The following is a 15735-nucleotide window of genomic DNA, read 5'->3' as shown; positions in this document are numbered from 1 at the left end:
AATAAAAAATAAATTAAAAAATAAATAAATAAATAAATAAAAGATAGGACAGAGCATGGAGGTTTTCATCAGCATTAAGAGCTATTTGAGCTACAAAAAATCTCTAGCTTCTAGAGAAAACGGAGGCATACAACAGTAGCACGGAGAAGAAAAGGAAAAGAGGATTAAATGATCATTTTGAGTTACACAGAGCATAGTTAACAAAAGTGTCCGGCATGGCATGAGTAACACAGTGGGACTCGGGAAGGGTTAGTGTTATTGCTGTGATCATCACTGTGAGATGATTTTGCATTACGTTTTAATACAGATAGAAAGAAAGGAAACCTTGCATTTGTGTGCACCAGCTAGGCTGGACTCCTATACAATAACCCTGAGATTAAGATAGTAATACCCTAATTTTTTGCGGTTGAAGATACAGGCTCAGACTGGCGAAGAAACACACAGCCAATCAATGGGAGAGGCTACATTGGAACCCGTGTCTGTCTGGCTCCAACACCCATGCTTTCTCTACTCTGTCTCCGAACTGGGAAATAAAGGACCCGCTAGGAACTGGAAAAGCAACTGTGTACTTGAGAAATGATTAGTGTTATGAACGCACCTACAGAAAAGTGTCAGTGAGAAGGGAGAATGTCCAACTCTGGAGCACAGAAAGAAAGGGAGCCTCAGAATATAGCGGAAACTTCTGGGACTCTGGCTGGTACACACCACCAAGCGGCTTCCTTTAAACACACTTGATGCTGTTTGCCTCGTCTTTTCCACACGTACCCAGAGATTTCCTCCCTACATTTCCGGATCCCTTGTTAGAGATGAGTGCATACGCTTCGTGCTGGAGAGGAACTGGAAAGGAAGATTTGGGGCGCCGGAAAGGCTACTGTACTTCATAGACCAAGACACCAAGGATCTGATTTAGACCTGACCCCTTGTGGATTGTGTTAGCGTCAGCCATTTTCTCCACGTAGCTAATCTGTCTGTCACACTAGGATGAAGTTTCTGGACATGTACAACTAAGACAAGAATTCCTAAAGGAAATACCACCAGTGAGGCTGCTGCTGACCAGCCAGAAGATTTACATCTGGTGACACCTCTCCTTTAAAAGATCAACAAAGAGGGGCAGCTGGGGGGCTCCGTCGGTTAAGCGTCTGACTCTTGATTTCAGCTCGGGTCATGGTCTCATAGTTCGTGGCATGGAACCCTGCGTCCGGCTCTGTGCTAATAGTGCAGAGTCTGCTTGGGATTCTCTCCCTCCCTCTCTGCCCCTCCCCTGCTTATGCCTTCTCTCTCCCCCTCTCTCTCCCAAAATAAACTTTAAAAAATAACAATGAAAGATCAACAAAGGGAGTCCATGTTACTTATCAGTTTAGATCTCTTACTGTGTTTCCACTTCCTGATAACTTTTTCCGTTCAAATTATCCTCATTAAGGTTTCTGCTTAGAAGGGTCCTATGTCCGTTTCACTCACAGTTTACAGGTCAAAGCAAGTCCCATGGCCGTACCTGATGTCAGTGATGTGTGGAAGTCTAATCTGTCACCGGAAGGGCAGCAAATAACGACATGGGGTGTGAATATTTGCTCATTTGTTTGTGTAATTGGAGATTCTACTCCTACCAAAAATCAAAGCAATTTTTTTTCCCTCTGCAATAAATTCCCTGCTACTGCTATTAGTATTGGATTTAACGGCTCATATTAAAGAGTATATTTCAGTTTAAAGAATTTTGAGGGGTGCCTGGGTGGCTCCATCGGTTGAGCATCCAACTTTGGCTCAGGTCAAAGGCCGAGTTTGTGAGTTTGAGCCCCACATCGGGCTCGCGGCTGTCAGCTCAGAGCCCACTTCAGATCCTCTGCGCCCCCCCCCCCCCGCCCCGCTCTTCCCCAGCTTGTGCTCTCTCTCTCAAAAATAAATTTAAAAAAATTAAAAAAAAAAAAGAGTTTTGATTGACTTCTCTATATAGTCAGCTTTGTTGCAGAAACAAGCAACTACAAAAAAAAAAAATCTCCGTTTCTTATAATATAAATCATTTTTATGGCTTTCTTCATGTTCCACGTGGGTCTGTACAGTCAGCTCCGGGCTGTGGCTCTGATCTGGAGCTGTCTGCTTTCTGTGTTTTCTCAACCCTGGATCTCGGCTATGAGAGCAGCCCCGATCTGGAACACGCTATCCTATGGCGAAGGGCAGAAACAGGAGTCTGGTGCAGAAGCAAGCAGTCACATTTACAGCGCCTGCTCTCGAGGTGCAGGCCACGTCTGCTCATGTGTCACCGGCCACACGACAACAGGGTGTGGAGGACACCCTGCCCCTGCTGGTGGGGAGTTACTATGACGTCACATGCAACAAGCAGGAATGTCTAATCTGCTGTTATAGAAAGGAGGAGTGAGCAGTTGTAAACAATAAAACACTCTACCACAGAATTTTTGGGGGGTTTTCCACTGAGCTTTGTCAGGAGTTTGAAGGACTGTTGCCACGTGACATAACCTACTATCTTCATCGCTGCATTCCTGGATTGATCCTCAAGCACCTGTCCCCAGATCGGTGTCACCCCCAGCCTCAATTGCAATAATATCGTGTCTTCCAACCAAGAGGTACATCACAAGCACCAGGCCAGATTATTTTCTGGAGATAAGAATATATGTTGTTAAGGGAGCCCGGCTGGCTCAGTCCGTTAAGCATCTGACTTTTGCTCAGGTCATGATCTCAGGGTTCATGAGTTCGAGCCTCACCTCGGGCTCTCTGGTGACAGCACAGAGCCCACTTCGGATCCTCTGTCCCCCCATCTCTCTCTCTGCCCCTCCCCTCCTGGTTCCCTCTCACTCTCAAAAGAAATACATAAACTTTAATAAATAAATAAATAAATAAGTTAATATAAAATGTGATGATTTTGTTGACTTGTTTATAACCTCACCTCATTCCAAAATTGACTTGATACAAGAGCTAGGCATTAAATGTCATTTTGGATTTTTTTTCTTTCCTTTCCATTCCTTTCCCTGTTGTTCTTTTCCTCTTTTCTCTTTACCCTTTCCAGAAACTAGGGAATAATACCAAAGACTAAACAGTAAGTATTTATTCAGCAGTTATTGAACACCTATTACATGACAAGTCCTGTGGATAGAATAACAGATGAGAACACTCCACCCATTTGAATAAGCTCGTATCAAGTGGAGGAAACTAATACTCATGCATACCCATGCATACACACACACACACACACACACACACACACACACACACACCATGGTCAATACCCTAAGAGTGTTTATATAAATAAAAAAGTATTTATACTTGTGCTAGGTGAGGCATTCAAGAAGAAAAGTCAAATTCTTCCATTTTTCTCTCCTGGGAAGGTTTCACAGAGCTGATACGCAACATAGAAGAAAGAGTGGGTCATCAAAAACTGCTAAGCAGAGTAGTTAATTGAGATTTGTTTCACGGCGACAAACTCTGGTTTATCTGGTGATAGCGTAGGGTGAACAAGATGAGACAGGCAAATGGTGGCGATTGCAAATGGCCAAGGGACAAGGTATGGTGCCACATGAGAGCAGAAAGGAAAGGGAGTGTTTAAGACATTCAAGAGGCAGGACTGACGAAAATTCACAATTAATTACATGTGGGGGGCCGAAGGTGAAATCGCGCCAAACACGTTCCCTATAAATATCCTTCTGGACAAGAGAGACGGGGCTGACCTTGGGTGCACATGCAAACAAGATATCTGGTGTTCTTGGTGTATGGCTAGCCCTTGTTTGTAGGAGTGAGATTTAATGGAAGGACCCACCTCAGGCCCTCACCACCTAGGTGACGGTGACCACCTTAGGCTCTTTGTACTGCACACTGAGCGTCTTTCCTGGTCTGCTCCCTTGCTCTGTTAACATGCCGAGATTCCAGCCACCCGGCAGGGCACACTACCAGACAGTAGCCAATCACAGCACGGCCTCCAGCTCCCGCTGCAACGATTGGTCTCAGGAATAGCCAAGTGACTGGGCCCCCAGCTCCCTCGGCAGCGATTGGCCCAAGGAGTCACCACGTGACCGAAAGCCCACAGAGCCCTTCCCTGTGATGCTTTCAATCTACGTAAGAGAAAGAGAAACCCTTTCCTTTCGTTTCAAGTGGCAGCCCTGTAGAGGGGTGGGGCCAGAGAGGCTGGTGGTCTTGATTCTGAAAGGAGGGGAAACCCTTCTGAGAGCCGTAGGAGGGGCACAGAGGGTCTCAGCATTGTTCAAATCCCTGGTTCCAGGGAACTTACACTTCCCTCCCAAAGGGGCACCGGGCTCTCCATCTACTCAGAGGGTTATTATGAGGCTTCGAGTTAATGTCCTTAAAGCACTTAATATGGCAGGGAATACTATTCCTCCTTCCTGCCCCTTCTGCTCTCCTGGCTTCTTGTCTCCAGGGTCTGCGGCCCAGTCGCCACTGCAGCCATCAGTTCTGTGTGGGCTCCTGCCAGCTTCACACGGGCACAAACTCAGTAGACACATTAACCCCCTTCCTTCCCTGAGTGAGTCTCAGGAAGTGCTTGTTCAGCATCTCCCAAGATGGTCCCTGACATCAAGTTTGATATGAAGTATTGGCCAGCTTGGAAACCGGCCTTCACAATGGCTGTCCCCCTTCCCTGCCTCACTCCTTAACCTCTTTCTGGTTCCCTGTGGTTGTACTCTGGAGAAAGCAGTAGCACACGGACTAAGGTGCTCTAGGCTGAATGTTCGTGTGCCCCCCAAATTCATACACTGAAGCCCTAACCCCCAGTGTGTATGTATTTGGAGATGGGCCCTCTAGGGAAGTAAGCAAGGTTAAGTGAGGACATAATGGCGGGGCCTGATCAGACTGAATGAGTGTCCTTATGAGAAGAGACTTGCTCTCCCCCTCTCTGCATAGCGAACGCAGGGAGGAAAGGCCTTGTGAGGCACAGCAAGATGGCGGCTGTTGACTAGCCAAGAGAAGAAACCTCAGAATGAAATCGACTTTGCTAGCACCTGTATCTTGAACTTCTAGCTTTCAGAACTGTGGGAAATAAATTTCTGCTGGTTAGGCCACCCAGCCTGTGAACTTTCGCTGTGGCAGCCCAAGCAGGCTAACTCAGACGGGCATCTAACATACTCGGTAAAACCTTGGATTGCGAGGAACTTGTTCCGCGAGTGTTCCCCTAGGCGAGCAAATATTTCTCATAAATTTTAACTTGACAAACGAGCGGTATCTTGCAATACGAGTAGTATGTGACACCAAACGTCACATGATCACAACTGAGCCAATGGTTCTTGAAATTCGCTTTGATACAGAAGTGCTTTGGATGACAAGCATGTTTCCGGAGCAAATTATGCGCATAAACCATTCAGTAAGTGATATAGCTGTCATTGTCATTTCTACTGCATACTACACCCTTCACCTTCATCAGTTGGTTTGGGACTTCAGAGTCCCTCTAGTTCTGCAAAAGCCAAGACTTGTAGCACTCGTTTTCCTTTCCGCCTCTCCTTCCCCCTCTTCCCTGACTCCACTCTCTCTCTCACACTCTCCACCTCTTTGGTATTGGATTGCCTGTAGTTTAGAGCAACTCTGCGTATTGTGCACTTTTTAATTAAATCTTGGCTTGGTCACAGAAGTCATTTTTCCTTTCGGTGACTTAAACCCTATGGATCAAATAGATGCAATCAGAGAAAAGAGGGTGCGTTCCAAATACTGTCAGCTGAGGAGGGAGAAGAGAAGAGACCACTTACAAAAGCGTGGCTGAGATGTAGAGCAGCACCGCTTCTGGGCTGAGCGGGTGACGAGAAGAGCATTTGCCAGAATAGAAAGGAGGGTGTCGTGTGCAGCCACCTTGAGTGGAGCTGTGACCCGGGGCAGGGGATGCAGAGGACCAGGGTGGACAGAGTGTAGAGGTGGTGCCTTTTCTTCCAATCTGCCCATCACCAAATCACTAACACTATGTTTCAATCTTTAAATATATAATAATTTACAAGTTGTTCTCTTTTATAATTCTCAGAAATTACTAGCGTTTAGCCCTGGGGAAAAGAAATATGTAAGGATGGCCTTTATGATGTGCCCACCCAGAGCACGAATACAAAGTACTAAGTGGAAGCTTGTCGACCAGAAGGTAAGGAAGATATTTATTTAACCTTCTTCTTTAGTCAAGAAGGTTAAGGGGTGCCTGGGTGGCTCAGTCCGTGCAGTGTGAGACTCTTGATCTCAGGGCTGTGAGTTCAAGCCCCACTTGGGTGTGGAGATTACTTTAAAAAAAAATCTTTAAAAAAAAACACACACAAAGGGCACCTGGTGGCTTAGTCGATTGAGCATCCGACTCTTGATCTCAGCTCAGGTCATGATCTCAGGGTTGTGGGATTGAGCCCGCATCAGGCTCTGTACTGAGAGTGGAACCTGCTTGAGATTCTCTCTCTCCCTCTGTGCCTCTCCCTCTCATCTCTCTCTCTCTCTCTCTCTCTCTCTCTCAAAATAAATACACATTTAAAAAAAAAATTAAGAAAACTAAATTTCCTTCTAGGGAATCCCTTCTAACTGCTCCCTGCTTATAGGGTTTTTTTTAATTTTTATTAGTTTTTTAATTTTTTGAATATTTATTTTTGAGAGAGAGAGAGACAGAGTATGAGCGGGGGAGGGGCAGAAAGAGAGAGGGAGACACAGAACTGGAAGCAGGCTCCAGGCTCTGAGCCAGAAGCACAGAGCCCAACGCGGGGCTCAAACTCACGACCTGTGAGATCATGACTGGAGCTGAAGTCGGACGCTCAACCGACTGAGCCACCCAGGCGCCCCTCCCTGCTTATAGGTTTGATGAGAGTCTCCTCTTCTGGAGGTCTGGTCTCATAAACTGACTTACTCTGGGACACAAATATGAAATACTGAAAATAAGCAAACTGAACAAGTCATACTACTTTTGAGCCCATCCTAAAGCCTTCTGAAAGTGACATGTTATAATAAAGTTGTAAAAATAACATTCAAATTGAATACAATAATTCATCATATTGAGTGAAATGTATATGAACTTTTTTCTTTTTTTTTTTTGAGAGAGAGGGAGAGGGAGAGAGAGTAAAAACTGAGGAGGAGCAGAGGGAGAGGGAGACTGAGGATCTGAAGCAGGCTCTGTGCTGAGAGCAGTGAGCCCGATGAGGGGCTCGAACCCACGAGCCGTGAGATGATGACCTGAGCCAAAATCAAGAATTGGACGCTCAACTGACTGAGCCACCCAGGCGCCCCTGTATCTAAACTTTTTTATTGGAAGTTTATACATAAAATAGTGCTTGAAAGTAGTAACGGGTGTAACTCAAGTTTGGTATAATTACAACTTCCTTTAATTACGGTGTAGCATACTTTGAGACAATATCTATGTCATTGAATGGATAGTTCAGGATACACTGTTTTTTTAATTTAAGTTAACGTAGCTCAAGAAACAAAGCTGTCACTCTTCCAGTAGACGAAAACCAGAGAGAAAATCCTCAGACGCCACCCTCAGGGAGTTTGCTTATCATTCTAGAGGGCTGGCCAGAGTTCTGCCAGAAAATATGATGACCCTTCCATTGCTCCCTGTCACACGGGGGAGGCTCACAAGTATTGCTAAAAGCAAGACTGATGCCCAGTTTAGAGGTAAGGAATGTGAGGCACTATCTAAATGAAAGCTTTGTTCAAAATTCCCCTTCTACATTCAGCAACAGAACTGAAGAGAACTCAGTATAGAAATTCCGCTTGAGTCAAAACTGTTAGTTTATTTATCTATTCATCCAGCAGACAGTATTGAGCACCCACCATCTGCTAAACTCTGCTCTGAGTTTTGGGGGTATAGCTGTGAATAAGACGAGAAGTGCTGGGGCTCCTGGTGGCTCAGTCAGTTCAGCCTCCCAACTCTTGATTTTGGCTCAGGTTGTGATCTCACAGTTCGTGAGATTGAGACTTGTGTGGGGCTCCATGCTGACAAGATGCTGGTTGAGATTCTCTCCCTCTCTCTCTCTTCCTCTGCTCCTCTCCCCCCACTCACACTCTCAATCTCTCAAAAAAAAAAAGTAAATAAACTTAAAAAAAAAAAAAAAGGAAGGAGGGACGCGAACACCCATGTTCATGGCAGCCTCACCCACAACAGCCAAAGATAGAAGCCACCCAAGTGCCCCTTGAGGGGTGAATGGAGCAACAAAATGTGGTAGGTAAGCACAGAAGAATATTATTCAGCCTTACGAAGAAAGGAAAGTCTGACACGGGCTACACTACCAATAAACACCAACGACATCATGCTCCGTGAAGCAAGCCAATTACAAAAGAACACGTAGTGCATGATTCCATGGACATTACTGAGAATCCCTAGAGGAGTCAAATTCATAGGGACAGAAAACCGAATAGTGGTTTTTCAGGGGCTGTGGGGAGGGAGAAATGGGGTTTATTATGAGCTTAATGAATACAGAGTGTTAGTCGGGGAAGATGAAAAAGTTCTAGAGTTGGTTGGTAGTGATAGTTGCCCAACAACGTGAACGTGCTTGAACCGCACACTTAAAAATGGCTAAGATGGTCAATTTCACGCGGTATTTTACCACAATTGACAATAATATTTTAAGAAAGGATAGACAATGTTAGCGTGGAGGGGTGTCTTCTTCCGGTACGATTATTAGATAAGGGTTCTCGTGATAGACTACAAACACCTTTCCCCGAATGGCCACCAACCCATTTGACGCTCATTTACTACAAGCGTGTCAGTCTTTGGAGCTGGGGCAGGATCAACAAAAGGATGTGGGTATTTACCTCTTCTTGGGGGAGCCGGGGAGGAGATGTCATTTTCTAGTAGACATACTAGAAGTGACATAGGGTAGGCACCTCAAACGACAACATAGCCATTAAGGAAACATCTGTCCACCTTAACAAAATAAAGCACCATTCTTCCACGTTGGCAACCGAGGAGGACTGTCTGCAAGGGGTAAGTCCCTGAACCTTGCAGGTGTCACCCATCCCCTCAGGGGTTTCCTCCTGAATATCATTCCTATTCCGAAGGAGGCAAGGGCGGTACTGTTCCTTTTATGTTCTTGAAGCCATTACAGGACAGATACCATAAGACTAGATTATTTGTAGACGACTATGCTCGAGGATAAGAAAAATGAAAAAAGCACATGACAGCATATAACTAAATTCTTTGACTCACAAAATACGTCCTTCTCTGAGTCTCGTAGGCTGCAGGCTACTTGCAGCCTGATTTGTAGCTAAGGGGCCACGGCTTCTTGGAATCTAGAATCGAGAGAGAGCTCAAGACCACATTTGGAGTTACAGCTGGTTGGCTGAGAAATGTCCTCCTGTCAAGATGGCTGACACTGGGACCCATGTCCTGACCTCCTCACGGAAGCCTCTTCTCCTTCCCTACAAAGGGGAGGCTCCCTGTCGCCTCAACAGGAAAACAGTCTGAAGTCGTTGACACAGACTGGGTGGGTGAGCCGGTTAAGCATCCAACTTTAGCTCAGGTTATGACTTCAGGCCATGATCTCACGGTCCATGAGTTCGAGCCCCCGAGCCCTGCCCCGCATTGCATCGGGCTCTGTGCTGACAGCTCAGAGCCTGGAACCAGCTTCAGGTTCTGTGTCTCCCTCTCTCTGCCCCTCCCCCGCCCGCGCTTCTGTCTGTCTCTCTCTCTCTGTCTCAAAAGTAAATAAAAACATTAAAAATAATAGTAATAATAACGAAGTCGTCAACACATAGAAGAGGTTGTTGCATTACAGTCCAAAATGAGACCTGCTTTTCCCCAACACACCCATCCCGCTACTGTTCCTGGGTTCTCCATTTTCTTAAACTAGAAACTAAAAATCACCCTGGGGCACCTGGGTGGCTCAGTCAGTTGCGCCGGGGACTTTGGCTCATGTCACGATCTCACAGTTTATGAGTCCAAGTGGCACTGGGTTCCCCGCAGTCAGTGCAGGGCCTGCTTGAGATCCTCTTTCCCCCTCTCTCTGCCCCTCCCCTGCTTGCACTCTCTCAAAGATAAATAAAACACTAAAAATAAATAAATAAATAAATAAATAAATAAATAAATAAACAAACAAACAAACAAATATAAAAATCACTCTGGACTCCTGTCTTTCCGTTTCCCATCTCCCTACACCCAGTTGACATTCAGTCCTCCCATAACTCTACTTTCTGAAAAGCTCTCAAATGAGTCAGTTTCTCTCCATCCCCAGTTCCATTCCCTCGTTTCCTGCCTCCATAATCTCTAATCAAAGGGCCACGATCACCTTCGTGGAGGGCTTTCTGACTCGTTTCTCCCGCTCCCGATGTGCTCTCCGCGCTGTCCACAGCGATCCCCCCAAATCCAAACCTCCTTGCAGTGATTCTCTGCTCACTTTCGCTGGCCCCCATTGCCAGCAAGAGCAACGCTGAAACTCTCAGAAACAGGTCCCAACTCACTTGTCTTATTTCTTCCACCCCCCTAAAGAGACCTCATCCCTTAGCCTTCAGAAGAACCACAGGTTTCCCAGAAAACACAGACTTCCCCGCCCTCTGAACTGGGTCCAATTATTCCCTCTGCCCAGAATGTCTCCACATCTTCCACCTGGCAAATTCTTTTTCTCCCTCCAAAATCCATCAAATTTTTGTTTGTTTGTTTGTTTGTTTGTTTTAAGTTCTCTGACCGCCCCTGGACAGTGAGCAACTCCCTTCTCTGGTTGCAAAGCCCTTTGTAGGGAAGTCTAACAGCTTCTTTTGTAGGTGGGAGTCCATCGTTTTCAATTCCGCCATTCCTCCCCTTCCCCAGACCGTGAGCTTTTGAAGAAAGAAGATGCCATTTGTCTTTGTGTCTTCCTATTGTAGCACAGGACCTAGAAACTACAGGAGCTCAAGCCATTCATTTGGTGGGTCATTGGAAATAGTCATTTAGAGGCGCCAGGCTGGCTCTGTCGGTAGAGCGTGCAATTCTTAATCTCCGGGTTATGGATTCGAGCCCCACGCTGGGGGTAGAGATTACTGAAGAAAGAGTAAAATCTTTAAAAAATAACAAAAATAAAAATAATCATTTAGTGTCTGCTACTTGCCAAACCGGAGGCTGGGCTCTGGGAAGGCAGCAGTAATGCAAACATACGATCCCTGCCATCTGGGAACATGAACAACGAACGACTTCAGTAAATGTCCGTCAAGCTTTTTTCTTTTAAATCTTGGTTTTGGCTTTGCCCACCCTGCTCGCAAACAAATGACTCAGTTACACTCACGCTACCGTCCCTTTCTTAAAACCCCAACTCTGCCAGTGACCGTGTTAATCAGGACAGAAAGTACTGCTGTGTTGCAGGTTCGAACAAGTTTCAGTTCTGATGTCTGTCATCCAGAGGCATGTAGTCTGGTTGAGGAGTGAAACCCCAACATATGGAACAATTAAGAAACAATATAGAAACATAATTAAGTGCTAATTGTTTGGGACAGACTGCATAGTTTCAGAAGAGGGAGAATGAAGTCAGCCATATAATCAGCTCATAATTTATAACACACGCTGCGCACACCACGAAGTCAGCACCGTGGCAAAATACCTTTTGACACAGAAAACAAGGCTTTGCTACCTATCACGGTAGAAGCACAGAGCTGTGGGAAAACGGACCTGCTCCTCTGCTCAGAAAGTGAAAAGGGTCTCTCCCGTGATGGCATGCAAAAAGAAATAGGAAAAGGTATCACCCCAAACCCAGATTTCTGGAATCCCTCTCACAGAGCATGGGGTCTCCAGGAGTAGAAAGAACTGGAATTTTATCTATCTATTTCAAGGAGAGGAATTGGAGGACTGTTAGCGTGGTCAGGCAGGGTCCCGCGGTCCTCACCGCCCCCAAGGATGTCTTCAGTATCAAGAGCAGTGAGAAAGCACCAGCCATAGTTTGAGTCCTTGTGTTCTTATATAAATATATTTTCCCCTCTCAACATTCCTTTCCCAGGCACCCTCATTCTCTCTGCCCCCATTCCTTTGTGAGCCAGCAAGCCTAGTCTGGGCTTTGACAGGAAGGAGCACAGCTCTGAGCTACTGTTTTCCATACCCACCCTCCCCACGCCCCGCTTGGTTCTTCCTGCAGCACCTGGGGGAGGGACGTGCAGAAGACTGAACTGCAATTCCTGAAGTTTGCCACTAATCCAACCTCCCAGAAATCCTCTCATTGGGGACATCCGGAGGTTTCTCCTAACTAGCTCAATCTTACTGGAGTAAATCCTCCTTCCCTTCACACCAAACCTCTCCGCGCCCCCAGGGAGTCTAACTCAGCACAAACTGACCTCGTGCTGCACGAGAGAACACAGGGACCAGTTACTTAAATATGTGAACAAGTGTGTTAGATGATTAGATTTCAGGCTACAAGAAACAGAAAAATTAGATGTGATTGTATAAACATAAAGATTTTATGTTTAAATGCCTTAAAAGGCCCCTAGAAAGACCTCCTCTTATCAAAAGCTCTCCCTCACGTCCATTCCACATTACTGTGAGCAATGGCAATTAAGAACTTACCAGAAGCTGTAACACGTCAAAAATGTAGGGGCGCCTGGGTGGCTCAGTCGGTTAAGCGTCGACTCTGGCTCAGGTCATGATCTCATGGTTCGTGAGTTTGGGCCCCGCATTGGGCTCTGTGCTGATGGCTCAGAGTCTGGAAACTGCTTGGGATTCTGTGTCTCCCTCTATCTCTGTTCCTCCCCTGCTCACACTCTGTCTCTTTCGCTGAAAAATAAATGAACATTAAAAAAAATTAAAAATGTAAACACAAAATCTCTGAGACCAAGAAGGGCAGGTCCCCGTGGTTACTCAGACCCAGGTTCAACACTTACAATTCACGTACTGAAACCTTCTGTAAGGGTCAGAGAGAACTCAGTCCAGCAGGCTCTACAGAGATTAAACAACACAGGAACACAGCTGACATCGATGTTGTTGGGTTTGTTTCCAGGAAATGGAAAGTTCCAATTTTTAGGGCTAATGACCTGTAGCTGTTGAAGGAAAAAGCCCGACTTGATTTTTATTCTTCCCTTCAAATAATCCCCCATTTTCTCTTTACTTCTGATAGAACGATGACTCTATGGGCATTTGGAAAGATGATTTTTTTTTCCTTGCAGCACCGTAACTAGAATCTTCTTTAAAAATCTTTTTTTTTTCCAAAAAGAAAAAAAAAAAAGATTTCCATGTGAAGGAAGCATTAATATTTTCCATATGTGTTGGCTCCTGAGGGTGGAATTAGTATTCAGATTCAGATTCAGCCCACATGGATTGGGAAGCACCAGCCAGCTGCAGGCGTGAGTCTTAGCCGTTCAGCAAACCCACCAACTTCCCAGGTGTGAGCTGCTGGTGGGGATCCATGGGCACCGCTCTACAGGCAAGCACTCAGCCTGTCTTTGAGATGAAATTTCATAGGCAATGCCCATAAAAAATCTGCGATAGAAAGGCCAGGAGATGCTTTCTCACTCTGTGAAATGAGTACGCATAAAGGGTATCCAAGTTGAAAGGGAGTGGAGAGGCCATCCCCAGGTGGCCCCACATTTGACAGTCCAGGAAGCAGAACACACAGTAGCACCGGGAACTGCCCAAGTCTGGGGAGCTCCCAGGGTGTCCGTCCGTCTGTGCACGAGGTGCCCGAGCTCTCTTTGCTACGTCCAGGACCAGGCACGGATTCAATAGTCCGCAAAATATTTGCCCATGCGGGGAATACATGTTTAAAATTTGCATATGAAATCACAGTAATCAGCAACCAATCAGACTTCGTTTTTCTGGCCCTCTTAAGCTGTCGTTTTTACAAAACTTAGTTCTGCGGCAGTAGATAGTACAGGAACACAGCACAAGATTCAAAATATATAAAAGAGTGCACAGGAAAAACACATCTCCCAGTCCGGATCTCCAGACCCTTGGTCCCCTTGCCTAGAGGCAACCAGTGATGCTAGTTTCTCGTGCGTGCTTTTCAACAAAGCATCAAAAAAGATGGCAATCTTTTCTAAGGATTTTGAATGCGCTTGTGTCATTTTTTTCCCTAGCAATCAGAATAATGCATAGTCGTTGCCAGGCGATTTCTCATGAAGGCTAAACATTGACAAACGAGAGGATTTGAAAGTTTGGAGGGGAAAGTCGGTTGCTGCCTGCTTGTGGTGTTCTCTTGGTATTTTGTCCTTAACATCTATATTTTTCTCCTAGAGTTCCTGTGTCCACAAACAAAGGGACACCCAAAATAAACAGCTCACAACAGTGGCCCATTGCCCAGATTTAAAATAACCAACAGAAAGCCAGTTTTTTTATTTCTGAGAGACAAAAGTAGACAACCATACCTTTCAGATCATTCTTCATTATCTGTGATCTAAAATCACGATCCACAAAGAATTAAATGAAAGGCAGAAATCAAGGACAAACCTTCTTATGTCTCCTTCTGAGATTGCTTTAGTATCTATGCACATATACACCCTACCCCCAAACCCAACCTCACCACTGCAGGTCAAGCCCTTTTTCTTTGCCAGGACTATTAAAATTGACTCCCTCCTGTTGACCCTGCATAATCCAGTCACTGGGGCTGAATCCCATGAGCAGGAAAAGGTCACAGAGGGAAGTCAGAAGTAACAGGGCCCAGGTGTCATCATGAGTTTAGATTTCATTGTGCCGACCCTGACAATGAGATGCCAGATTTGAAGCCCTGGATTTACAGACACACACACATACACACACACACACACACACACACACACACACACACACGCACACACACCACATACTGAGTCCTGCAAGAGGCTTGCAGGAGCATAGCTGAGCAGTGACGGAGGCTGGGCTGTGGTCATCACATGGAGAGACCTTGATGGATTCAGAGCATGGCTTGGAAACAAAGGAGGCAGAACTTGCTGTTAGACTAAACATAGGCAGGGTAAAGGAAAGAGAAATTAAAGATAATTCCTAGATACAGTAAAATCTTGGATTGCGAGTAACTTGTTCTGTGAGTGTTCTGCAAGATGAGCAAACAAGTCTAAGAAGTTTTAACTTGATAAATGAACGATGTCTTGCAATACGAGTAGTACGTGATGCTGAACGTCACATGACCACAACTGGGCCAATGGTTCTTCTCCCTCCCTCTCTCTCTCTCTCACTGTGGGACTGTGGGTGATCGTGCCCCGTGCTTGGATGCTTGGTCTCAGGCCACAGTGCTTGGGAGAAATCAGTGATTTTTCAAAACACTGGAAGGTGCCCCCAACTGGCACCTGTGTATTTTATGTCACTTCCAAGCGCCTATGGACAGTCCCTTGTTTCTCCATCCAAGAGTGAGCTTAGGTAATGCTTTGCTTCCTTCTAGGTCAGGTTGCCTGCAGATATAGACCCTTTCCTCTGCTGGCTAATGGCCAGTTACGTGAAACACAGTAAATGACAAGTTTATTAACTCTGAACTGTAGTCAACATCCGTTCAAGCGTATACAATGGTCCCCATGCAGAAAAAGATTCCATTGAGCCAACAGATAGCAGTGATTCCGTTGGTGAGAGTGAAAGTCGTCCTACACAATAACCCTCCTCTCTCTTGTCTCCATCACATCAGCCACAAAAGTTTTCAAAGGGAAGAGCAGCTTAATTTGTTTGTTTTTCTTCATCTTTGGTATTTTCTTTATTATTTTGTATTATATGACAGTATTGTAATCATTTTTATATGACTATTTTTGGGTTGTGGAACGAATCATCTGAGTTTCATTATTTCTTATGGGGAAATTCGCTTTGATATACAAGTGCTTTGGATTACAAGCATGTTTCCAGAACAAATTACGCTTGAAAACCAAGGTTTTACTGTATTTGGCCTTTGCAATTGGATGGATGCCGTT

The 15735-nt window shown here is 45.5% G+C and overlaps 1 long non-coding RNA gene across 1 annotated transcript in view; it reads right to left on the bottom strand.

Moving 5' to 3' along the window:
* Nucleotides 1–14074, bottom strand: part of LOC128314319 (uncharacterized) — a 43761-nt gene extending 29687 nt beyond the window's left edge. The window contains exons 1-2 of the long non-coding RNA XR_008295826.1: nt 12736–14074; nt 12422–12628 (exon numbers count right to left, since the gene is read on the bottom strand). This is a non-coding gene — a long non-coding RNA (uncharacterized LOC128314319). The remainder of the gene's footprint in view (nt 1–12421; nt 12629–12735) is intronic.
* Between the last annotated feature and the right edge of the window lie 1661 nt (nt 14075–15735).

The sequence above is a fragment of the Acinonyx jubatus genome, chromosome B1, assembly GCF_027475565.1.
Source record: "Acinonyx jubatus isolate Ajub_Pintada_27869175 chromosome B1, VMU_Ajub_asm_v1.0, whole genome shotgun sequence".
Classification (NCBI taxonomy): Eukaryota; Metazoa; Chordata; class Mammalia; order Carnivora; family Felidae; genus Acinonyx; species Acinonyx jubatus.
The sequence above is the reverse complement of the archived record's forward strand: the minus strand, read 5'-3'. Positions and strand labels throughout refer to the sequence as shown.